The sequence below is a fragment of the Camelus bactrianus genome, chromosome 8 (genome assembly GCF_048773025.1).
Source record: "Camelus bactrianus isolate YW-2024 breed Bactrian camel chromosome 8, ASM4877302v1, whole genome shotgun sequence".
In the NCBI taxonomy this organism is placed as follows: domain Eukaryota; kingdom Metazoa; phylum Chordata; class Mammalia; order Artiodactyla; family Camelidae; genus Camelus; species Camelus bactrianus.
The window spans coordinates 91,025,313-91,051,780 of NC_133546.1; positions in this window are offsets into that span (position 1 = coordinate 91,025,313).

Genomic DNA, 26,468 nt, shown 5'->3' on the forward strand with positions numbered 1-26,468 from the left:
TAGTGCCTCCCCCTGGACAGATGAGGTAATAAGCGGACTTCCCCCTGCCAGGGAACACCTGTGACACCAGGCAGCTGCGTGGAGGGCTGCCCCAAACTTCCCCCACCCACTCGACCCCGTTCCGTAATTCTGAGTGTAGCGAGGTTCCGTCCTCTGTATGCAGCGCCTGGGATATACTAGGAGCCCTCCGTATGTCTTCCCTGAGTGTCTCCTAGTGCGGGCATTGGGGAAAGTCGGTGGTTGGGCTGGATACGCACGTAGCATCTAGTGACTCCCCCTGGACAGATGAGGTATTTAGCGGACTTCCCCCTGCCAGGGAACACCTGTGACACCAGGCAGTTGCGTGTAGGGCGGCCCCAAACCTCCCCAACACACTAGGCCGGGTTCCGGTATTCTGAGTGTGGGGAGGTTCCATCCTATGTCTGCAGCGCCTTGGATCTCCTAGGAGCCCTCAGCGTGTCTTCCCCGAGTGTCTCCTAGTGCGGGCTGCCGGGGAAAGCCGGGGGAGGCTGGAAATGCAGGTAGCATCTAGTGCCTCCCCCTGGAAAGATGAGGTAATTAGCGGACTACCTCATGCCAGCGAACACTTGTGACACCAGGCAACTGCGTGGATGGCGGCCCCAAAACTCCCACAACCACTTGAGCACGTTCCGGAATTATTAGTGTGGCGAGGTTCCGTCCTCTGTCTGCAGCGCCTGGGATCTCCTAGGAGTCCACAGCGTTTCTTCCCCGAGTGTCTCCTATTGCAGGCTGCCTGGGAAAGACGGTGGTTGGGCTGGAAATGTAGGTAGCATCTAGTGCCTCCCCCTGGACAGATGAGGTAATTAGCGGAATTCCCCCTGCCAGGGAACACCTGTGACACCAGGCAACTGCGTGGAAGGCGGCCCCAAACCTCCCCCACCCACTCGACCGTGTTCCGGAATTCTGAGTGTGGGGAGGTTCCGTCCTCTGTCTGCAGCGCCTGGGATCGCCTAGGAGACTTCCGCGTGTCTTCCACGAGTGTCTCCTAGTGCGGGCTGCCGGGAAAACGCGGGGGATATGCTAGAAATGCAGGTAGAATCTAGTGCCTCACCCTGGACAGATGAGGTAATAAGCGGACTTCCCCCTGCCAGGGAACACCTGTGACACCAGGCAGTTGCGTGAAGGGCTGCCCCAAACCTCCCACACACACTAGGACACGTTCCAGAATTCTGAGTGTGGCGAGGCTCCGTCCTCTGTATTCAGCGCCTGGGATCTCCTAGGATCCCTCCGCGTTACTTCCCCGAGTGTATCCTACTGTGGTGTGCCGGGGAAATGCGGAGGTTGGGCTGGAAATACAGGTAGTATATAGTGCCTCCCCCTGGACAGGGGAGGTAATTAGCGGACTTCCCCCTTGTAGGGAACACCTGTGACACGAGGCAGCTGCGTGGAGGGCGGCCACAAACCTCTCCCACCCACTCTGCCGCGTTCCTGAATTCTGAGTGTGGGGAGGTCCGTACACTTTCTGCAGCGCCTGGGATTTCCTAGGAGCCCTCCATGTGTCTTCCCCTAGTGTCTCCTAGTGCGAGCTGCCGGGGAAATTTGGGGATTGGGCTGGAAATGCAGGTAGCATGTAGTGCCTCCCTCTGTACAGGGGCGGTAATTAGCGGTTTTCCCATCGAGGGAACACATGTGACTCCACGAGGCTGCGTGAAGTGCGGCCCCAAACCTCCCACACACATTCAGACTCGTTCCGGAATTCTGAGTGTGGGGAAGTCAAGTCTTCGGTCTGAAGCGCCTGGTATCACCTAGGGGCCCTCCACGTGTCTTCCCGATTGTCTCCTATTGCGGGCGGCCGGTGAAAAACGGTCGTTGGACTGGAAAACAGGTAGCATCTAGTGCCTCCCCCTGTAAAGATGAGGTAATTAGCGGACTTCCCACTGCCAGGGAACACCTGTGACACCAGGCAGCTGCGTGGAGGTCGGCCCCAAACCTCCCCAACCCACTCGGCCGCGTTCCAGAATTCTGAGTGTGGCGATGTTCCGTCCTCGTTCTGCAGCGCCTGGGAACTCCTAGGAGCCCTCCGCCTGTCTTCCCCGAGTGTATCCTAGAGCGGGCTGCCGGGGAAAATCGGGGGTTGGGTTGGAAATGCAGGTAGCCTCTAGTGCCTCCCACTGGACAGATGCGTTAATTAGCGGACTTCCCACTGGCAGGGAACAAATGTGACACCAGGCAGCTGCGTGGATGGCGGCCCTAAACCTCCCCCACCCACTCGACCCCGTTCCGTAATTCTGAGTGTAGCGAGGTTCCGTCCTCTGTATGCAGTGCCTGGGATATCCTAGGAGCCCTCCGTATGTCTTCCCTGAGTGTCTCCTAGTGCGGGCATTGGGGAAAGTCGGTGGTAGAGCTGGATATGCAGGTAGCATCTAGTGACTCCCCCTGGACAGTTGAGGTATTTAGCGGACTTCCCCCTGCCAGGGAACACCTGTGACACCAGGCAGTTGCGTGTAGGGCGGCCCCAAACCTCCCCAACCCACTCGGCCGCGTTCCAGATTTCTGAGTGTGGCGAGGTTCCGTCCTCGTTCTGCAGCGCCTGGGAACTCCTAGGAGCCCTCCGCCTGTCTTCCCCGAGTGTATCCTAGAGCGGGCTGCCGGGGAAAGTCGGGGGTTGGGCTGGAAATGCAGGTAGCATCTAGTGCCTACCCCAGGACAGATGAGGTAATTAGCGGAATTCCTCATGCCAGGGAACACATGTGACACCAGGCAACTGCGTGGATGGCGGCCCCAAAACTCCCACAACCACTTGAGCACGTTCCGGAATTATTAGTGTGGCGAGGTTCCGTCCTCTGTCTGCAGCGCCTGGGATCTCCTAGGAGTCCACAGCGTTTCTTCCCCGAGTGTCTCCTATTGCAGGCTGCCTGGGAAGACGGTGGTTGGGTGGAAATGTAGGTAGCATCTAGTGCCTCCCCCTGGACAGATGAGGTAATTAGCGGAATTCCCCCTGCCAGGGAACACCTGTGACACCAGGCAACTGCGTGGAAGGCGGCCCCAAACCTCCCCCACCCACTCGACCGTGTTCCGGAATTCTGAGTGTGGGGAGGTTCCGTCCTCTGTCTGCAGCGCCTGGGATCTCCTAGGAGATTTCCGCGTGTCTTCCACGAGTGTCTCCTAGTGCGGGCTGCCGGGAAAACGCGGGGGATATGCTAGAAATGCAGGTAGAATCTAGTGCCTCACCCTGGACAGATGAGGTAATAAGCGGACTTCCCCCTGCCAGGGAACACCTGTGACACCAGGCAGTTGCGTGAAGCGCTGCCCCAAACCTCCCACACACACTAGGACACGTTCCAGAATTCTGAGTGTGGCGAGGCTCCGTCCTCTGTATTCAGCGCCTGGGATCTCCTAGGATCCCTCCGCGTTACTTCCCCGAGTGTATCCTACTGTGGTGTGCCGGGGAAATGCGGAGGTTGGGCTGGAAATACAGGTAGTATATAGTGCCTCCCCCTGGACAGGGGAGGTAATTAGCGGACTTCCCCCTTGTAGGGAACACCTGTGACACGAGGCAGCTGCGTGGAGGGCGGCCACAAACCTCTCCCACCCACTCTGCCGCGTTCCTGAATTCTGAGTGTGGGGAGGTCCGTACACTTTTTGCAGCGCCTGGGATTTCCTAGGAGCCCTCCATGTGTCTTCCCCTAGTGTCTCCTAGTGCGAGCTGCCGGGGAAATTTGGGGATTGGGCTGGAAATGCAGGTAGCATGTAGTGCCTCCCTCTGTACAGGGGCGGTAATTAGCGGTTTTCCCATCGAGGGAACACATGTGACTCCACGAGGCTGCGTGAAGTGCGGCCCCAAACCTCCCACACACATTCAGACTCGTTCCGGAATTCTGAGTGTGGGGAAGTCAAGTCTTCGGTCTGAAGCGCCTGGTATCACCTAGGGGCCCTCCACGTGTCTTCCCGATTGTCTCCTATTGCGGGCGGCCGGTGAAAAACGGTCGTTGGACTGGAAAACAGGTAGCATCTAGTGCCTCCCCCTGTAAAGATGAGGTAATTAGCGGACTTCCCACTGCCAGGGAACACCTGTGACACCAGGCAGCTGCGTGGAGGTCGGCCCCAAACCTCCCCAACCCACTCGGCCGCGTTCCAGAATTCTGAGTGTGGCGATGTTCCGTCCTCGTTTTGCAGCGCCTGGGAACTCCTAGGAGCCCTCCGCCTGTCTTCCCCGAGTGTATCCTAGAGCGGGCTGCCGGGGAAAGTCGGGGGTTGGGTTGGAAATGCAGGTAGCCTCTAGTGCCTCCCACTGGACAGATGCGTTAATTAGCGGACTTCCCACTGGCAGGGAACAAATGTGACACCAGGCAGCTGCGTGGATGGCGGCCCCAAACCCCCACACACTCGACCCCGTTCCGTAATTCTGAGTGTAGCGAGGTTCCGTCCTCTGTATGCAGCGCCTGGGATATCCTAGGAGCCCTCCGTATGTCTTCCCTGAGTGTCTCCTAGAGCGGGCTGCCGGGGAAAGTCGGGGGTTGGGCTGGATATGCAGGTAGCATCTAGTGACTCCCCCTGGACAGTTGAGGTATTTAGCGGACTTCCCCCTGCCAGGGAACACCTGTGACACCAGGCAGTTGCGTGTAGGGCGGCCCCAAACCTCCCCAACCCACTCGGCCGCGTTCCAGATTTCTGAGTGTGGCGAGGTTCCGTCCTCGTTCTGCAGCGCCTGGGAACTCCTAGGAGCCCTCCGCCTGTCTTCCCCGAGTGTATCCTAGAGCGGGCTGCCGGGGAAAGTCGGGGGTTGGGCTGGAAATGCAGGTAGCATCTAGTGCCTACCCCAGGACAGATGAGGTAATTAGCGGACTTCCTCATGCCAGGGAACACATGTGACACCAGGCAACTGCGTGGATGTCAGCCCCAAAATTCCCACACCCACTCGAGCCCGTTCCGGAATTATTAGTGTGGCGAGGTTTCGTCCTCTATCTGCAGCAACTGGGATCTCTTAGGAGTCCACCGCGTTTCTTCCCCGAGTGTCTCCTATTGCAGGCTGCCTGGGAAAGACGGTGGTTGGGCTGAAAATGCTGGTAACATCTAGTGCCTCCCCCTGGACAAATGAGGTAATTAGCGGAATTCCTCCTGCAAGGGAACACCTGTGACACCAGGCATTTGCGTGGAAGGCGGCCCCAAACCTCCCCCACCCACTCGGACGCGTTCCGGAAATCTGAGCGTGGGGAGGTTCCGTCCTCTGTCTGCAGCGCCTGGGATCTTCTAGGAGCACTCCGCGTGTCTTCCCGGAGTGTCTACTTGTGCGGGCTACAATGAAAATGCGGGGGTTGTGCTGGAATAGCTGGTAGCATGTAGTGCCTCCCCCTGAACAGGGAAGGTAATTAGCGGAAGTCACCCTGCCAGCGAACACCTGTGACAAGAGGCAACTGCGTGGCGGGTGGCCCCATACCTCCCACACCCACTCGGGCTTGTTCTGGAATTCTGAGTGTGGGGAGGTCCCGTCTTCGGTCTAAAGCGCCTGGTACCACCTAGGAGCCCTCCACGTGTCTTCCCGAGTGTCTCCTAGTGCGGGATGCCGGGGAAATTTGGGGGTTTGGCTGGAAATGCAGGTAGAATGTAGTGCCTCCCTCAGGACCAGGGAGGTTATTAGCGGATTTCCCCTGCCAGGGAACACCTGTGACACCAGGCAGCTGCGTGGAATCCGGGCCCAAATATTTCCCATCCAATCGGCCACGTTCCGGAATTCTGAGTTTGGGGAGGTTTCGTCCTCTGTCTGCAGTGCTTGGGATCTCCTAGGAGCCCTCCGCGTGTCTTCCACAGTGTACCTTTTTGCGGGTTGCCGGGGAAATGCGGGGCTTGGGCTGGAAATGCAGGTAGCATCTAGTGCCTCCCACTGGACAGGGGAGGTAATTAGCGGCTTCCCCCTGCCAGGGAACACATGTGATACCAGGCAGCTTCGTGGAGGGTGGCCCCAAATCTCCCACATACACTCGGCCGTGTTCCGGAATTTTGAGTGTGGGGAGGTCATTACACGGTCTGCAGAAAGTGGGATCCTCTAGGAGCCCTCCGCGTTCCTTCCCCGAGTGTCTCATATTGCGGGATGCCCGGAAATACGGGGGTTGTGCTGGAAAAGAAGGTAACATGTAGTGTCTCCCCCTGGACAGGGGAGGAAATTAGCGGAATTCACCCTGCCAGGAAACACCTGTGAAACCAGGCAGCTGCGTACAGGGTGGTCCCAAACATCCCCCACCCACTCGGCCGCGTTCCGGAATTCTGAGAGTGGGGAAGTTCCGTACTCTGTCTGCAGCGCCTGGGATCTCCTAGGATCCCCCCGCGTGTCTTCCCCGAGTGTATCCTAGTGCGGGGTGCCGGGGAAATGCGGGGGTTGTGCTGGAAATACAGGTAGTATATAGTGCCTCCCCCTGGACAGGGGAGGTAATTAGCGGACCTCCCCCTTGTAGGGAACACCTGTGACACGAGGCAGCTGCGTGGAGGGCGGCCACAAACCTCTCCCACCCACTCTGCCGCGTTCCTGAATTCTGAGTGTGGGGAGGTCCGTACACTTTCTGCAGCGCCTGGGTTTTCCTAGCAGCCCTCCATGTGTCTTCCCCTAGTGTCTCCTAGTGCGGGCTGCCGGGGAAATTTGGGGATTGGGCTGGAAATGCAGGTAGCATGTAGTGCCTCCCTCTGTACAGGGGCGGTAATTAGCGGTTTTCCCATCGAGGGAACACATGTGACACCACGCAGCTGCGTGAAGTGCGGCCCCAAACCTCCCACACACATTCAGACTCGTTCCGGAATTCTGAGTGTGGGGAAGTCAAGTCTTCGGTCTGAAGCACCTGGTATCACCTAGGGGCCCTCCACGTGTCTTCCCGAGTGACTCCTAGTGCGGGCTGCCTGTGAAAAACGGTCGTTGGGATGGAAAAGAAGGTAGCATGTAGTGCCTCCCCCTGGATATTGGAAGTAATTAGCGGATTTACCCTGCAAGGGAACACATGTGACACCAGGCAGCTGCGTGGAGGGCGGCCCCAAACCTCTCCCACCAACTTGGCCGCGTTCCAGATTTCTGAGTGTGGGGAGATTCCGTACTCTGTCTGCAGAACCTAGGATCTCCTAGAAGCCCTCCGGGTGTCTTCCCCGAGTGTCTCCTAGTGCGGGAACCCGGGGAAAGGCGGAGGTTGGGCTGGAAATGCAGGTAGCATGTAGTGCCTCGCCCTGGACAGGGGAGGTAATTAGCGGAATTCCCCCTGCCAGGGAACACATGTGACACCAGGCATCTGTGTGGAGGGTGGTCCTAATCATCCCCCACCCACTCGGCCGCGTTCCGAAATTCTGAGTGTGGGGAAGTTCCGTAATCTGTCTGCAGTGCCTGGGATCTCCTAGGATCCCTCCGCGTGTCTTCCCCGAGTGTATCCTAGTGCGGGGTGCCGGGGAAATGCGGGGGTTGTGCTGGAAATACAGGTAGTATATAGTGCCTTCCCCTGGGGAGGGGAGGTAATTAGCGGACTTCCCCCTGCCAGGGAACACCTGTGACACGAGGAAGCTGCGTGGAGGGCGGCCACAAACCTCTCCCACCCACTCTGCCGCGTTCCTGAATTCTGAGTGTGGGGAGGTCCGTACACATTCTGCAGCGCCTGGGATCTCCTAGGAGCCCTCCATGTGTCTTCCCCTAGTGTTCCCTAGTGCGGGCTGCCGGGGAAAGCCAGGGGTTGGGCTGGAAATGTAGGTAGCATCTATTGCCTCCCCCTGGACAGATGAGGTAATTAGCGGAATTCCCCCTGCCAGGGAACACCTGTGACACCACGCATCTTCGTGGAAGTCGGCCCCAAACCTCCCCCACCCACTCGACCGTGTTCCGGAATTCTGAGTGTGGGGAGGTTCCGTCCTATGTCTGCAGCGCCTGGGATCTCCTAGGAGCCTTCCGCGTGTCTTCCACGAGTGTCTCCTAGTGCGGGCTGCCGGGAAATGCGGGGGATAGGCTAGAAATGCAGGTAGCATCTAGTGCCTCCCCCTGGACAGATGAGGTAATAAGCGGACTTCCCCCTGCCAGGGAACACCTGTGACACCAGGCAGTTGCGCGAAGGGCTGCCCCAAACCTCCCACACACACTAGTACACGTTCCAGAATTCTGAGTGTGGCGAGGTTCCGTCCTCTGTATTCAGCGCCTGGGATCTCCTAGGATCCCTCCGCGTTACTTCCCCAAGTGTATCCTACTGTGGTGTGCCGGGGAAATGCGGAGGTTGGGCTGGAAATACAGGTAGTATATAGTGCCTCCCCCTGGACAGGGGAGGTAATTAGCGGACTTCCCCCTTGTAGGGAACACTTGTGACACCAGGCAGCTGCGTGGAGGTCGGCCCCAAAACTCACCCACACACTCGGCCGCATTCCAGAATTCTGAGTGTGGCGAGGTTCCGTCCTCGGTCTGCAGCGCCTGGGATCTCCTAGGAGCCCTCCGCCTGTCTTCCCCGAGTGTATCCTAGAGCTTGCTGCCGGGGAAAGACGGGGGTTGGGCTGGAAATGCAGGTAGCATCTAGTGCCTCCCCCTGGACAGATGAGGTAATTAGCGGACTTCCCCCTGCCAGGGAACACCTGTGACATCAGGCAGCTGCGTGGGGGGCGGCCACAAACCTCCACCACCCACTCGGCCGCGTTCCGTAATTCTGAGTGTGGCGAGGTTCCGTCCTCTGTCTGCAGTGCCTGGAATCTCCTAGGAGACCGCCCAGTGTCTCCCCCGAGTGTCTCCTAGTGCGGGCTCCCGGGTAAAGGCGGGTGTAGGTCTGGAAATGTAGGTAGCATCTAGTGCCTCCCCCTGGACACATGAGGTAATTAGCGGACTTCCCCATGCCAGGGAACACCTGTGACACCAGGCAGCTGCGTGGAGCTCGGCCCCAAAACTCACCCACACACACGGCCGCGTTCCGGAATTCTGAGTGTGGCGAGATTCCGTCCTCTGTCTGCAGCGCCTGGGATCTCTTATCAGCCTTCCGCGTGTCTTCCACGAGTGTCTCCTAGTGCGGGTTGCCGGGAAAACGCGGGGGATAAGCTAGAAATGCAGGTAGCATCTAGGGCCTCCACCTGGACAGATGAGGTAATAAGGGAACTTCCCCCTGCCAGGGAACACCTGTGACACCAGACAGCTGTGTGGATGGCGGCCCAAAACCTCCCCCAACCACTCGGCCGCGTTCCGGAATTCTGAGTGTGGCGAGGTTCCGTCCTCGTTCTGCAGCGCCTGGGAACACCTAGGAGCCTTCCGCCTGTCTTCCCCGAGTGTATCCTAGAGCGGGCTGCCGGGGAAAGTCGGGGGTTGGGCTGGAAATGCAGGTAGCATCTAGTGCCTCCCCCTGGACAGATGAGGTAATTAGCGGACTTCCTCATGCCAGGGAACACATGTGACACCAGGCAACTGCGTGGATGTCAGCCCCAAAATTCCCACACCCACTCGACCCCGTTCCGGAATTATCAGTGTGGCGAGGTTCCGTCCTCTGTCTGCAGCGCCTGGGATCTCTTAGGAGTCCACCGCTTTTCTTCCCCGAGTGTCTCTTATTGCAGGCTGCCTGGGAAATAAGGTGGTTGGGCTGGAAATGTAGGTAGCATCTAGTGCCTCCCCCTGGACAGATGAGGTAATTAGCGGCTTCCCCCTGCCAGGGAACACATGTGATACCAAGCAGCTTCGTGGATGGTGGCCCCAAATCTCCCACACCCACTCGGCCGTGTTCCGGAATTTTGAGTGTGGGGAGGTCCGTACACTGTCTGCAGAAAGTGGGATCTTCTAGGACCCCTCCGCGTTCCTTCCCCGAGTGTCTCCTATTGCGGTCTGCCCGGTAATACGGGGGTTGTGATGGAAAAGAAGGTAACATGTAGTGTCTCCCCCTGGACAGGGGAGGAAATTAGCGGAATTCACCCTGCCAGGAAACACCTGTGACACCAGGCAGCTGTGTACAGGGTGGTCCCAAACATCCCCCACCCACTCGGCAGCGTTCCGGAATTCTGAGAGTGGGGAAGTTCCGTACTCTGTCTGCAGCGCCTGGGATCTCCTAGGATCCCTCCGCGTGTCTTCCCCGAGTGTATCCTAGTGCGGGGTGCCGGGGAAATGCGGGGGTTGTGCTGGAAATACAGGTAGTATATAGTGCCTCCCCCTGGACAGGGGAGGTAATTAGCGGACCTCCCCCTTGTAGGGAACACCTGTGACACGAGGCAGCTGCGTGGAGGGCGGCCACAAACCTCTCCCAACCACTCTGCCGCGTTCCTGAATTCTGAGTGTGGGGAGGTCCGTACACTTTCTGCAGCGCCTGGGATTTCCTAGGAGCCCTCCATGTGTCTTCCCCTAGTGTCTCCTAGTGCAGGCTGCTGGGAAAATTTGGGGATTGGGCTGGAAATGCAGGTAGCATGTAGTGCCTCCCTCTGTACAGGGGCGGTAATTAGCGGTTTTCCCATCGAGGGAACACATGTGACACCACGCAGCTGCGTGAAGTGCGGCCCCAAACCTCCCACACTCATTCAGACTCGTTCCGGAATTCTGAGTGTGGCGAGGTTCAGTCCTCGGTCTGCAGCACCTGGGATATCCTAGGAGCCCTCCGCCTGTCTTCCCCGAGTGTCTCCTAGTGCGGGCTGCTGTGGAAAGACGGGGATTGGGCTGGAAATGCAGGTAGCATCTAGTGCCTCCCACTGGACAGATGAGGTAATTAGCGGACTTCCCCCTGGCAGGGAACACATGTGACACTAGGCAGCTGCGTGGATGGCGGCAACAAACATCCCCCACTCACTCGAACCCGTTCCGGAATTCTGAGTACGGCGAGGTCCCGTCCTCTGTCTGCAGCGCCTGGGATCTCCTAGGAGTCCACCGCGTGTCTTCCCCGAATGGTTCTTAGTGCGGTCTGCCGGGGAAAGGCGGTGGTTGGGCTGGAAATGCAGGTAGCATCTAGTGCTTCCCCTGGAAAGATGTGGTAATTAGCGGACTTACCACCGCCAGTGAACACCTGTGACACCAGAGAGCTGCTTGGAGGTCGGCCCCAAACTTCCCCACCCACTCGGCCGCGTTCCAGAATTCTGAGTGTGGCGAGGTTCCGTCCTCTATCTGCAGCACCTGGGATCTCCTAGGAGTCCTCAGCGTGTCTTCCCCGAGTGTCTCCTAGTGCGGGCTGCCGGGGAAAGGCGGGGGTGTTGCTGGAAATGCAGGTAGCATCTAGAGCCTCCCCCTGGACAGATGAGGTAATTAGCGGACTTCCCCCTGCCAGGGAACACCTGTGACACCAGGCAGCTGCGTGGAGGTCGGCCCCAAACTTCCCCACCCACTCGGCCCCATTCCAGAATTCTGAGTGTGGCGAGGTTCCGTCCTAGGTCTGCAGCGCCTGGGATCTCCTAGGAGCCCTCCGCCTGTCTTCCCCGAGTGTATCCTAGAGCATGCTGCCGGGGAAAGTCGGGGGTTGGGCTGGAAATGCAGGTAGCATCTAGTGCCTCCCCCTGGACAGATGAGGTAATTAGCGGACTTCCCCCTGCCAGGGAACAACTGTGACATCAGGCAGCTGCGTGGGGGGCGGCCACAAACCTCCACCACCCACTCGGCCGCGTTCCGTAATTCTGAGTGTGGCGAGGTTCCGTCCTCTGTCTGCAGTGCATGGAATCTCCTAGGAGCCCTCCCAGTGTCTCCCCTGAGTGTCTCCTAGTGCGGGGTGCCGGGTAAAGGCGGGGGTAGGCCTGGAAATGTAGGTAGCATCTAGTGCCTCCCCCTGGACACATGAGGTAATTAGCGGACTTCCCCATGCCAGGGAACACCTGTGACACCAGGCAGCTGCGTGGAGGGCGGCCCCAAAACTCACCCACACACTCGGCCGCGTTCAGGAATTCTGAGTGTGGCGAGATTCCGTCCTCTGTCTGCAGCGCCTGGGATCTGTTAGGAGCCTTCCGCGTGTCTTCCACGAGTGTCTCCTAGTGCGGGTTGCCGGGAAAACGCGGGGGATAAGCTAGAAATGCAGGTAGCATCTAGGGCCTCCACCTGGACAGATGAGGTAATAAGGGAACTTCCCCCTGCCAGGGAACACCTGTGACACCAGACAGCTGTGTGGATGGCGGCCCAAAACCTCCCCCAACCACTCGGCCGCGTTCCGGAATTCTGAGTGTCGCAAGGTTCCGTCCTCGTTCTGCAGCGCCTGGGAACTCCTAGGAGCCCTCCGCCTATCTTCCCCGAGTGTATCCTAGAGCGGGCTGCCGGGGAAAGTCGGGGGTTGGGCTGGAAATGCAGGTAGCATCTAGTGCCTCCCCCTGGACAGATGAGGTAATTAGCGGACTTCCTCATGCCAGGGAACACATGTGACACCAGGCAACTGCGTGGATGGCGGCCCCAAAATTCACACACCCACTCGAGCCCGTTCCGGAATTATCAGTGTGGCGAGGTTCCGTCCTCTGTCTGCAGCGCCTGGGATCTCTTAGGAGTCCACCGCGTTTCTTCCCCGAGTGTCTCCTATTGCAGGCTGCCTGGGAAAGACCGTGGTTGGGCTGGAAATGTAGGTAGCATCTAGTGCCTCCCCCTGGACAAATGAGGTAATTAGCGGAATTCCCCCTGCAAGGGAACACCTGTGACACCAGGCATTTGCGTGGAAGGCGGCCCCAAACTTCCCCCACCCACTCGACCGTGTTCCGGAATTCTGAGTGTGGGGAGGTTCCGTCCTCAGTCTGCAGCGCCTGGGATCTCCTAGGAGCCTTCCGCGTGTCTTCCAAGAGTGTCTCCTAGTGCGGGCTGCCGGGAAAACACGGGGGATAGGCTAGAAATGCAGGTAGCATCTAGTGCCTCCCCCTGGACAGATGAGGTAATAAGCGGAATTCCCCCTGCCAGGGAACACCTGTGACACCAGGCAGCTGCGTGGAGGGCTGCCCCAATCCTCCCCCACACACTAGGACGCGTTCCAGAATTCTGAGTGTTGCGAGGTTCCGTTCTCTGTATTCAGCGCCTGGGATCTCCTAGGATCCCTCCGCGTTACTTCCCCGAGTGTATCCTACTGTGGTGTGCCGGGGAAATGCGTGGGAGTGGGCTGGAAATACAGGTAGTATATAGTGCCTCCCCCTGGACAGGGGAGGTAATTAGCGGACTTCCCCCTTGTAGGGAGCACCTGTGACAGGAGGCAGCTGCGTGGAGGGCGGCCACAAAGCGCTCCCACCCACTCTGCCTCGTTCCTGAATTCTGAGTGTGGGGAGGTCCATACAATTTCTGCAGCGCCTGGGATTTCCTAGGAGCCCTCAATGTGTCTTCCCCTAGAGTCTCCTAGTGCGGCCTGCCGGGGAAATTTGGGGATTGGGCTGGAAATGCAGGTAGCATGTAGTGCCTCCCTCTGTACAGGGGCGGTAATTAGCGGATTTCCCATTAAGGGAACACATGTGACACCACGCAGCTGCGTGAAGGGCGGCCCCATACCTCCCACACACATTCGGACTCGTTCCGGAATTCTGAGTGTGGGGAAGTCAAGTCTTCGGTCTGAAGCGCCTTGTATTATCTAGGAGCCCACCACGTCTCTTCCCGAGTGTCTCCTAGTGCGGAATGCCGGTGAAAAACGGTCGTTGGGCTGGAAAAGCAGGTAGCATGTAGTGCCTCCCCCTGGATAGTGGAGGTAATTAGCGGATTTCCCCTGCAAGGGAACACATGTGACACCAGTCAGCTGTGTGGAGGGCGGCCCAAAACCTCCCCCACCCACTCGGCCGCGTTCCGGAATTCTGATTGTTGGGAGGTTCCGTACTCTGACTGCAGCGCCTTTTATCACCTAGGAGCCCTCCGCGTGTATTCGCCGAGTGTCTACTTGTGGGGGTGGCAGGGAAATCCTGGTGTTGTCCTGGAATTTCAGGTAGCATCTAGGGACTCCACTTGGCCAGGAGAGGTAAAAGCGGAATTCCCCCTGACATGGAACACCTTTGACACCAGGCAGCTGTGTGGATGGCGGCCCAAAACCTCCCCCAACCACTCGGCCGCGTTTCGGAATTCTGAGTGTGGCGAGGTTCCTTCCTCGTTCTGCATCGCCTGGGAACTTCTAGGAGCCCTCCGCCTATCTTCCCCGAGTGTATCCTAGAGCGGGCTGCCGGGGAAAGTCGGTTGTTGGGCTGGAAATGCAGGTAGCATCTAGTGCCTCCCCCTGGACAGATGAGGTAATTAGCGGACTTCCTCATGCCAGGGATCACATGTGACACCAGGCAACTGCGTGGATGGCGGCCCCAAAATTCACACACCCACTCGAGCCCGTTCCGGAATTATCATTGTGCGGAGGTTCCGTCCTCTGTCTGCAGCGCCTGGGATCTCTTAGGAGTCCACCGCGTTTCTTCCCCGAGTGTCTCCTATTGCAGGCTGCCTGGGAAAGACGGTGGTTGGGCTGAAAATGCAGGTAACATCTAGTGCCTCCCCCTGGACAAATGAGGTAATTAGCGGAATTCCTCCTGCAAGGGAACACCTGTGCCACCAGGCATTTGCGTGGAAGGCGGCCCCAAACCTCCCCCACCCACTCGGACGCGTTCCGGAAATCTGAGCGTGGGGAGGTTCCGTCCTCTGTCTGCAGCACCTGGGATCTTCTAGGAGCACTCCGCGTGTCTTCCCGGAGTGTCTACTTGTGCGGGCTACAATGAAAATGCGGGGGTTGTGCTGGAATAGCTGGTAGCATGTAGTGCCTCCCCCTGAACAGGGAAGGTAATTAGCGGAAGTCACCCTGCCAGCGAACACCTGTGACAAGAGGCAACTGCGTGGCGGCTGGCCCCATACCTCCCACACCCACTCGGGCTTGTTCTGGAATTCTGAGTGTGGGGAGGTCCCGTCTTCGGTCTAAAGCGCCTGGTACCACCTAGGAGCCCTCCACGTGTCTTCCCGAGTGTCTCCTAGTGCGGGATGCCGGGGAAATTTGGGGGTTTGGCTGGAAATGCAGGTAGAATGTAGTGCCTCCCTCAGGACCGGGGAGGTTATTAGCGGATTTCCCCTGCCAGGGAACACCTGTGACACCAGGCAGCTGCGTGGAATCCGGGCCCAAACATTTCCCACCCAATCGGCCACGTTCCGGAATTCTGAGTGTGGGGAGGTTTCGTCCTCTGTCTGCAGTGCCTGGGATCTCCTAGGAGCCCTCCGCGTGTCTTCCACACTGTACCTTTTTGCAGGGTGCCGGGGAAATGCGGGGCTTGGGCTGGAAATGCAGGTAGCATCTAGTGCGTCCCCCTGAACTGGGGAGGTAATTAGCGGCTTCCCCCTGCCAGGGAACACATGTGATACCAGGCAGCTTCGTGGAGGGTGGCCCCAAATCTCCCACACCCACTCGGCCGTGTTCCGGAATTTTGAGTGTGGGGAGGTCCGTACACTGTCTGCAGAAAGTGGGATCTTCTAGGACCCCTCCGCGTTCCTTCCCCGAGTGTCTCCTATTGCGGGCTGCCCGGAAATACGGGGTTTGTGATGGAAAAGAAGGTAACATGTAGTGTCTCCCCCTGGACAGGGGAGGAAATTAGCGGAATTCACCCTGCCAGGAAACACCTGTGACACCAGGCAGCTGTGTAAAGGGTGGTCCCAAACATCCCCCACCAACTCGGCAGCGTTCCGGAATTCTGAGAGTGGGGAAGTTCCGTACTCTGTCTGCAGTGCCTGGGATCTCCTAGGATCCCTCCGCGTGTCTTCCCCGAGTGTATCCTAGTGCGGGGTGCCGGGGAAATGCGGGGGTTTGGCTGGAAATACAGGTAGTATATAGTGCCTCCCCCTGGACAGGGGAGGTAATTAGCGGACCTCCTCCTTGTAGGGAACACCTGTGACACGAGGCAGCTGCGTGGAGGGCGGCCACAAAGCGCTCCCACCCACTCTGCCTCGTTCCTGAATTCTGAGTGTGGGGAGGTCCGTACACTTTCTGCAGCGCCTGGGATTTCCTAGGAGCCCTCCATGTGTCTTCCCCTAGTGTCTCCTAGTGCGGGCTGCCGGGGAAATTTGGGGATTGGGCTGGAAATGCAGGTAGCATGTAGTACCTCCCTCTGTACAGGGGCGGTAATTAGCGGTTTTCCCATCGAGGGAACACATGTGACACCACGCAGCTGCGTGAAGTGCGGCCCCAAACCTCCCACACACATTCAGACTCGTTCCGGAATTCTGAGTGTGGCGAGGTTCATTCCTCGGTCTGCAGAACCTGGGATATCCTAGGAGCCCTCTGCCTGTCTTCCCCGAGTGTATCCTAGTGCGGGCTGCCGTGGAAAGGCGGGGATTGGGCTGGAAATGCAGGTAGCATCTAGTGCTTCCCCCTGGACAGATGAGGTAATTAGCGGACTTCACCCTACAAGGGAACACATGTGATACCAGGCAGCTGCGTGGTGGCGGCCCCAAATGTCCCCCACACACTCGGCAGCGGACCGGAATTCTGAGTGTGGCGAGGTTCCGTCTTCTGTCTGCAGCGCCTGGGATCTCCTAGGAGACCTCCGCGTGTTTTCCCCGAATGTCTCCTAGTGCGGGCTGCAGGGGAAATGCGGGGTTTAGGCTGAAAATGCAGGTAGCATCTAGTGCTTTCCCATGGACAGATGAGGTAATTAGCGGAATTCCCCCTGCCAGGGAACACCTGTTACACCAGGCAGCTATGTGGATGGCGGCCCAAATCCTCCCCCACCCACTCGGCCGCGTTCCGGAATTCTGAGTGTGGCGAGGTTCCGTCCTCTCTCAACAGCACCTGGGATCTCCTAGGAGCCATCCGCTTGTCTTCCCCGAGTGTCTCCTAGTGCGGGCTGCCGGGGAAATGCGGGGGTTGGGCTAGAAATGCAGGTAGCATCTAGTGCCTCCCCCTGGACAGATGAGGTAATTAGCGGACTTCCCCCTGCCAGGGAACACATGTGACACCAGGCAACTGCGTGGATGGCGACCCCAAACCTCCCTCACACACTCGACCCCGTTCCGGAATTCTGAGTGTGGCGAGGTTCCGTCCTCTGTCTGCAGGGCCTGGGATCTCCTAGGAGCCCTCCACGTGACTTAACCGAGTGTCTCCTAGTGCGGGCTGTTGGGGAAATGCGGGGGTTGTGCTGGAAATGCAGGTAGCATCTAGTGCCTCCCCCTGGACAGATAAGGTATTTAGCGGACTTCCCCATGCCAGGGAACACCTGTGACACCAGGCAGATGCGTGGAGTGCGGCCCCAAACATCCCCCACCCACTCGGCCGGGTTCCGGTATTCTGAGTGTGGGGAGGTTCCGTCCTATGTCTGCAGCGCCTTGGATCACCTAGGAGCCCTCAGCGTGTCTTCCCCGAGTGTCTCATAGTGCGGGCTGCCGGGGAAAGGCGGGGGTTTGGCTAGAAATGCAGGTAGCATCTAGTGCCTCCCCCTGGACAGATGAGGTAATTAGCGGACTTCTCCCTGCCAGGGCAGACCTGTGACTCCAGGCAGCTGTGTGGATGGCGGCCCCAAACCTCCCCTACCCACTCGGCCACGTTCCGGAATTCTGAGTTTGGCGAGGTTCCGTTCTCTCTCTGCAGCACCTGGGATCTCCTAGGAACCATCCGCGTGTCTTCCCCGAGTGTCTCATTGTGCGGGCTGCAGGGGAAAGGCGGGGGTTTGTCTGGAAATGCAGGTAGCATCTAGTGCCTCCCCCTGGACAGATGAGGTTATTTGCGGACTTCCCCCTGCCAGGGAACAACTGTGACACCAGGCAGCTTCGTGAAGTTCGGCCCCAAACCTCCCCCACCCACTCAGCCTCATTCCGGAATTCTGATTTTGGGGACGTTCCGTTCTCTCTCTGCAGCGCCTGGCATCTCCTGGGATCCCGCCGCGTTTCTTCCCCGAGTGTATCCTACTGCGGTGTGCCGGGGAAATGCGGGGGTTGGGCTGGAAATACAGGTAGTATATAGTGCCTCCCCCTGGACAGGGGAGGTAATTAGCGGACTTCCCCCTTGTAGGGAACACCTGTGACACGAAGCAGCTGCTTGGAGGGCGGCCACACACCGCTCCCACCCACTCTGCCTCGTTCCTGAATTCTGAGTGTGGGGAGGTCCGTACACTTTCTGCAGCGCCTGGGATTTCCTAGGAGCCCTCAATGTGTCTTCCCCTAGTGTCTCCTAGTGCGGGCTGCCGGGGAAATTTGGGGATTGGGCTGGAAATGCAGGTAGCATGTAGTGCCTCCCTCTGTACAGGGGTGGTAATTAGCGGATTTCCCATCAAGGGAACACATGTGACACCACGCAGCTGCGTGAAGGGCGGCCCCAAACCTCCCACACACATTCGGACTCGTTCCGGAATTCTGAGTGGGGGGAAGTCAAGTCTTCGGTCTGAAGCGCCTGGTATTACCTAGGAGCCCACCACGTCTCTTCCCGAGTGTCTCCTAGTGCGGGATGCCGGTGAAAAACGGTCGTTGGGCTGGAAAAGCAGGTAGCATGTAGTGCCACCCCCTGGATAGTGGAGGTAATTAGCGGATTTCCCCTGCAAGGGAACACATGTGACACCAGTCTGCTGTGTGGATTGCGGCCCAAAACCTCCCCCACCCACTCGGCCGCGTTCCGGAATTCTGAGTGTTGGGAGGTTCCGTACTCTGACTGCAGCGCCTTTGATCACCTAGGAGCCCTCCGCGTGTATTCGCCGAGTGTCTACTTGTGGGGGTGGCAGGGAAATCCTGGTGTTGTCCTGGAATTTCAGGTAGCATCTAGGGACTCCCCCTGGGCAGGAGAGGTAAAAGCGGAATTCCCCCTGACATGGAACACCTTTGACACCAGGCAGCTGATTGGAGGGCGGCCCCAAACCTCCCCTACCCACTCGGACGCGTTCCGGAATTCTGAGTGTGGGGAGGTTCCGTCCTCTGTCTGCAGCGCCTGGGATCTTCTAGGAGCACTCCGCGTGTCTTCCCGGAGTGTCTACTTGTGCGGGCTACAATGAAAATGCGGGGGTTGTGCTGGAATAGCTGGTAGCATGTAGTGCCTCCCCCTGAACAGGGAAGGTAATTAGCGGAAGTCACCCTGCCAGGGAACACCTGTGACAAGAGGCAATTGCGTGGCGGGTGGCCCCATACTTCCCACACCCACTCGGGATTGTTCTGGATTTCTGAGTTTGGGGAATTTCCGTAATCTGTCTGCAGTGCCTGGGATCTCCTAGGATCCCTCCGCGTGTCTTCCCCGAGTGTATCCTAGTGTGGGGTGCCGGGGAAATGCGGGGGTTGTGCTGGAAATACAGGTAGTATATAGTGCCTCCCCCTGGACGGGGGAGGTATTTAGCGGACCTTCCCCTGCCAGGGAACACCTGTGACACCAGGCAGCTGCGTGGAAAATGGCCCCAAAACTCTCCCATCCACTCGGCCGCGTTCCGGAATTCTGATTTTGGGGAGATTCCGTACTCTGTCTGCACAGCCTGGGATCACCTAGGAGCCCTCCGCGTGTCTTCCCCGAGTGTATCCTAGTGCGGGGTGCCGGGGAAATGCGGGGGTTGTGCTGGAAATACAGGTAGCATATAGTGCCTCCCTCTGGACAGGGGAGGTAATTAGCGGATTTCTCATCAAGGGAACACATGTGACACCACGCAGCTTAGTGAAGGGCGGCCCCAAATCTCCCACACACATTCGGAGTCGTTCCAGAATTCTGAGTGTGGGGAGGTCCCGTCTTCGGTCTGAAGCACATGGTATCACCTAGGAGCCCTCCAAGTGACTTCCCGAGTGTCTCCTAGTGCGGGATGCCGGGGAAAAGCGGGCGTTGGTCGGGAAAAGCGGGCGTTGTTCAGGAAAAGCAGGAAGCATCTAGTGCCTCCCCCAGGACAGGGGAGGTAATTAACGGACTTTCCCCTTCCAGGGAACACCTGTGACACTAGGCATGTTCGTGGAGGGCGGCTCCAAACCTCCCCGACCCACTCGGTCGCGTTCCGTATTTCTGAGTGTGTAGAGGTCCGTCCTCTGTCTGCAGCGACTGGGATCATCTAGGCGCCCTCCGCGTGTCTTCCCAGAGTGTCTACTAGTGCGGGATGCCGGGGAAATTTGGGGGTTGGGCTGGAAATGCAGGTAGCATGTAGTGCCTCCCTCTGGACAAGGGAGGTAATTAGCGGATTTCCCATCAAGGGAACACATGTAAAACCACGCAGCTGCTGAAGGGCGGCCCCAAACCTCCCACACACATTCAGACTCGTTCCGGAATTCTGAGTGTGGGGAAGTCCCGTCGTCGGTCTGAAGCGTCTGGTATCACCTAGGAGCCCTCCACGTATATTCCCGAGTGTCTCCTAGTGTGCGATACCGGGGAAAGGCCGAGGTTGGGCTGGAAATGTAGGTAGCATCTAGTGCCTCCCCCTTTACAGGGGAGTAATTAGCGGAATTCCCCTTGCCAGGGAACAACTGTGACACCAGGCAGCTGCGTGGAGGGTGGCCCCAAACTTCCATAACCCACTCGGCCGCGTTCCTGAATTCTGAGTGTGGGGAAGATCCGTCCTCTGTCTCCAGCTCCTGGGATCTCCTAAGAGAACTCCGTGTTTCTACCCGAGTGTAAATCAGTGCGGGGTGCCAGGGAAATGCGGGGGTTCGCCTGGAAATGCACGTAGCATCTAGTGCCTCCCCCTGGACAGGGGAGGAAATTAGCGGACTTCCCGCTGCCAGGGAACACATGTGACACCAGGCATCTGCGTGGAGGTTGGTCCCAAACATCCCCCACCCACTCGGCCGCGTTCCGGAATTCTGAGTGTGGGGAAGTTCCGTAATCTGTCTGCAGCGCCTGGGATCTCCTAGGATCCCTCCGCGTGTCTTCCCCGAGTGTATCCTAGTGCGGGGTGCCGGGGAAATGCGGGGGTTGGGCTGGAAATGCAGGTAGCATCTAGTGCCTCCCCCTGGACAGGAGAGGTAATTAGCGGACTTCCCCCTGCCAGGGAACACCTGTGACCCCAGGCAGCTTCATGGAGTGCGGCCCCAAACCTCCCCCACAAACAGGGCCGCGTTTCGGACTTCTGAGTGTGGGGAGGTTCGGTCTTCTGCCTGCTGTGCCTGGGATCTCCTAGGAGCCCTCCGTGTGTCTTCCCCGAGTGTCTCCTAGTACGGGCTGCCGGGGAAAGGCGGGTTTTGTGCTGGAAAACAGGTAGCATGTAGTGCCTCCCCCTGGACAGGGGAGGTAATTAGCGGAAATCTCCCTGCCAGGGAACACCTGTGAAACCAGGCAGCTGCGTGGATGGCGTGCCCAAACCTTTCCCACCCATTCGGCCGCGTTCCGGAATTCTGAGTCTGGGGAGGTTCCGTCCTCTGTCTGCAGCGCCTGGGACATCCTCGGAACCTTTCGCGTGTCTTCCCCGAGTGTCTCCTTGTGCGGGCTACCGGGGAAATTCGGGGGTTGTTCTGGAAACGCAGGTAGCATCTAGTGCCTCCCCCAGGACAGGGGAGGTAATTAGCGGACTTTCCCCTGCCAGGGAACACCTGTGACACTAGGCAGGTTCGTGGAGGGCGGCCCCAAACCTCCCCGACCCACTCGGCCGCGTTCCGTATTTCTGAGTGCGTGGAGGTCCGTAATCTGTCTGCAGCGACTGGGATCATCTAGGCGCACTCCGCGTGTCTTCCCAGAGTGTCTACTAGTGCGGGATGCCGGGGAAATTTGGGGGTTGGGCTGGAAATGCAGGTAGCATGTAGTGCCTCCCTCTGGACAGGGGAGGTAATTAGCGGATTTCCCATCATGGGAACACATGTGACACCACGCAGCTGCGTGAAGGGCGGCCCCAAACCTCCAACACACATTCAGACTCGTTCCGGAATTCTGAGTGTGGGGAGGTCCCGTCTTCGGTCTGAAGCGTCTGGTATCACCTAGGAGCCCTCCACGTGTCTTCCCGAGTTTCTCCTAGTGTGCGCTACCGGGGAAAGGCCGTGGAAGGGCTGGAAATGTAGGTAGCATCTAGTGCCTCCCCGTTTACTGGGGAGTAATTAGCGGACATCCCCTTGCCAGGGAACAGCTGTGACACCAGGCAGCTGCGTGGAGGGTGGCCCCAAACTTCCCTAACCCACTCGGCAGTGTTCCGGAATTCTGAGTGTGGGGAAGATCCGTCCTATATCTGCAGCTCCCGGGACCTCCTAAGAGAACTCCGTGTGTCTACCCGAGTGTAACACAGTGCTGGGTGCAGGGGAAATGCGGGGGTTGGGCTGGAAATGCAGGTAGCATCTAGTGCCTCCCCCTGGACTGAGGAGGTAATTAGCGGACTTCTCCCTGCCAGGGAACACATGTGACACCAGGCATCTGCGTGGAGGTTGGTCGCAATCATCCCACACCCACTCGGCCGTGTTCCGGAATTCTGAGTGTGGGGAAATTCCGTAATCTGTCTGCAGCGCCTGGGATCTCCTAGGATCCCTCCGCGTGTCTTCCCCGAGTGTATGCAAGTGCGGGGTGCCGGGGAAATGCGGGGGTTGGGCTGGAAATGCAGGTAGAATATAGTGCCTCCCCCTGGACAGGGGAGGTAATTAGCGGAATTCCCCCTGCCAGGGAACACCTGTGACCACAGGCAGCTTCGTGGAGTTCGGCCCCAAACCTCCCCCACAAACTCGGCCGTGTTCCGGACTTCTGAGTGTGGGGAGGTTCGGTCTTCTGCCTGTAGCGCCTGGGATCTCTTAGGAGCCCTCCTCGTGTCTTCCCCGAGTGTCTCCTAGTACGGGCTGCCGGGGAAAGGCGGGTTTTGTGCTGGAAAAGCAGGTAGCATGTAGTGCCTCCCCCTGGACAGGGGAGGTAATTAGCGGAAATCCCCCTGCCAGGGTACACCAGTGACACCAGGCAGCTGCGTGGATGGCGTGCCCAAACCTTTCCCACCCACTCGGCCGCGTTCCGGAATTCTGAGTGTGGGGAGGTTCCGTCCTCTGTCTGCAGGGCCTGGGACGTCCTTGGAACCCTTCCCGTGTCTTCCCCGAGTGTCTCCTTGTGCGGGATTCCGGGGAAATTCGGGGGTTGTTCTGGAAACGCAGGTAGCATCTAGTGCCTCCCCCAGGACAGGGGAGGGAATTAGCGGACTTTCCCCTGCCAGGGAACACCTGTGACACTAGGCAGGTTCATGGAGGGCAGCCCCAAACTTCCCCGACCCACTCGGCCGCGTTCCGTATTTCTGAGTGTGTGGAGGTCCGGCCTCTGTCTGCAGAGACTGGGATAACCTAGGCGCCCTCCGAGTGTCTTCACAGAGTGTCTAATAGTGCGGGATGCCGGGGAAAGTTGGGGGTTGGGCTGGAAATGCAGGTAGCATGTAGTGCCTCCCTCTGGAAAAGGGAGGTAATTAGCGGATTTCCCATCAAGGGAACACATGTGACACCACACAGCTGCGTGAAGAGCGGCCCAAAACCTCCCCCACACATTCAGACTCGTTCCGGAATTCTGAGTGTGGGGAGGTCCCGTCTTCGGTCTGAAGCGTCTGGTATCACCTAGGAGCACTCCACGTGTCTTCCCGAGTGTCTCCTACTGTGCGCTACCGGGGAAAGGCCGGGGTTGGGCTGGAAATGTAGGTAGCATCTAGTGCCTCCCCCTGGACAGATGAGGTAATTAGCGGAATTCCCGCTGCCAGGGAACACCTGTGACCACAGGCAGCTTCGTGGAGGGCGGCCCCAAACCTCCCCCACCCACTCGAACCCGTTCTGGAATTCTGAGAATGGCGAGATTCCGTCCTCTGTCTGCAGCGCCTGGGATCACCTAGGAGTCCACCGCGTGTCTTCCCCGAATGGCTCTTAGTGTGGTCTGCCGGGGAAAGGCGGTGGTTGGGCTGGAAATGCAGGTAGCATCTAGTGCCTCCCCCTGGAATGATGAGGTAATTAGCGGACTTACCACTGCCAGGGAACACCTGTGACACCAGACAGCTGCGTGGAGGTCTGCCCCAAACTTCCCCACCCACTCGGCCGCGTTCCAGAATTCTGAGTGTGGCGAGGTTCCGTCCTCTGTCTGCAGCACCTGGGATCTCCTAGGAGTCCTCAGCGTGTCTTCCCCGAGTGTCTCCTAGTGCGGGCTGCCGGGGAAAGGCGGGGGTTGTGCTGGAAATGCAGGTAGCATCTAGTGCCTCCCCCTGGACAGATGAGGTAATTAGGGGACTTCCCCCTGCCAGGGAACACCTGTGACACCAGGCAGCTGCTTGGAGGTCGGCCCCAAACTTCCCCACCCACTCGGCCGCAATCCAGAATTCTGAGTGTGGCGAGGTTCCATCCTCGGTCTGCAGCGCCTGGGATCTCCTAGGAGCCCTCCGCCTGTCTTCCCCGAGTGTATCCTAGAGCGTGCTGCCGGGGAAAGTCGGGGGTTGGGCTGGAAATGCAGGTAGCATCTAGTGCTTCCCCCTGGACAGATGAGGTAATTAGCGGACTTCCCCCTGCCAGGGAACACCTGTGACATCAGGCAGCTGCGTGGGGGGCGGCCACAAACCTCCACCACACACTCGGCCGCGTTCCGTAATTCTGAGTGTGGCGAGGTTCCGTCCTCTGTCTGCAGTGCCTGGAATCTCCTAGGAGCCCTCCCAGTGTCTCCCCCGAGTGTCACCTATTGCGGGCTGCCGGGTAAAGGCGGGGGTAGGCCTGGAAATGTAGGTAGCATCTAGTGCCTCCCCCTGGACACATGAGGTAATTAGCGGACTTCCCCATGCCAGGGAACACCTGTAACACCAGGCAGCTGCGTGGAGGGTGGCCCCAAACTTCCCCGACCCACTCGGCCGCGTTCCGTATTTCTGAGTGTGTGGAGGTCCGGCCTCTGTCTGCAGCGACTGGGATAACCTAGGCGCCATCCGAGTGTCTTCACAGAGTGTCTAATAGTGCGGGATGCCGGGGAAAGTTGGGGGTTGGGCTGGAAATGCAGGTAGCATGTAGTGCCTCCCTCTGGAAAAGGGAGGTAATTAGCGGATTTCCCATCAAGGGAACACATGTGACACCACACAGCTGCGTGAAGAGCGGCCCAAAACCTCCCCCACACATTCAGACTGGTTCCGGAATTCTGAGTTTGGGGAGGTCCCGTCTTCGGTCTGAAGCGTCTGGTATCACCTAGGAGCACTCCACGTGTCTTCCCGAGTGTCTCCTACTGTGCGCTACCGGGGAAAGGCCGGGGTTGGGCTGGAAATGTAGGTAGCATTTAGTGCCTCCCCCTGGACAGATGAGGTAATTAGCGGAATTCCCGCTGCCAGGGAACACATGTGACCACACGCAGCTTCGTGGAGGGCGGCCCCAAACCTCCCCCACCCACTCGAAACCGTTCCGGAATTCTGAGTATGGCGAGATTCCGTCCTCTGTCTGCAGCGCCTGGGATCTCCTAGTAGTCCACCGCGTGTCTTCCCCGAATGGCTCTTAGTGTGGTCTGAAGGGGAAAGGCGGTGGTTGGGCTGGAAATGCAGGTAGCATCTAGTGCCTCCCCCTGGAATGATGAGGTAATTAGCGGACTTACCACTGCCAGGGAACACCTGTGACACCAGACAGCTGCGTGGAGGTCTGCCCCAAACTTCCCCACCCACTCGGCCGCGTTCCAGAATTCTGAGTGTGGCGAGGTTCCGTCCTCTGTCTGCAGCACCTGGGATCTCCTAGGAGTCCTCAGCGTGTCTTCCCCGAGTGTCTCCTAGTGCGGGCTGCCGGGGAAAGGCGGGGGTTGTGCTGGAAATGCAGGTAGCATCTAGTGCCTCCCCCTGGACAGATGAGGTAATTAGCGGACTTCCCCCTGCCAGGGAACACCTGTGACACCAGGCAGCTGCGTGGAGGTCGGCCCCAAACTTCCCCACCCACTCGGCCTCATTCCAGAATTCTGAGTGTGGCGAGGTTCCGTCCTCTGTCTGCAGCGCCTGGGATCTCCTAGGAGCCCTCCGCCTGTCTTCCCCGAGTGTATCCTAGAGCGTGCTGCCGGGGAAAGTCGGGGGTTGGGCTGGAAATGCAGGTAGCATCTAGTGCTTCCCCCTGGACAGATGAGGTAATTAGCGGACTTCCCCCTGCCAGGGAACACCTGTGACATCAGGCAGCTGCGTGGGGGGCGGCCACAAACCTCCACCACCCACTCGGCCGCGTTCCGTAATTCTGAGTGTGGCGAGGTTCCGTCCTCTGTCTGCAGTGCCTGGAATCTCCTAGGAGCCCTCCCAGTGTCTCCCCCGAGTGTCACCTATTGCGGGCTGCCGGGTAAAGGCGGGGGTAGGCCTGGAAATGTAGGTAGCATCTAGTGCCTCCCCCTGGACACATGAGGTAATTAGCGGACTTCCCCATGCCAGGGAACACCTGTAACACCAGGCAGCTGCGTGGAGGGTGGCCCCAAAACTCACCCACACACTCGGCCGCGTTCCGGAATTCTGAGTGTGGCGAGATTCCGTCCTCTGTCTGCAGCGCCTGGGATCTCTTAGGAGCCTTCCGCGTGTCTTCCACGAGTGTCTCCTAGTGCGGGGTGCCGGGAAAACGCGGGGGATAAGCTAGAAATGCAGGTAGCATCTAGGGCCTCCACCTGGACAGATGAGGTAATAAGGGAACTTCCCCCTGCAAGGGAACACCTGTGACACCAGACAGCTGTGTGGATGGCGGCCCAAAACCTCCCCAACCACTCGGCCGCGTTCCGGAATTCTGAGTGTGGCGAGGTTCCTTCCTCGTTCTGCAGCGCCTGGGAACTCCTAGGAGCCCTCCGCCTGTCTTCCCGGAGTGT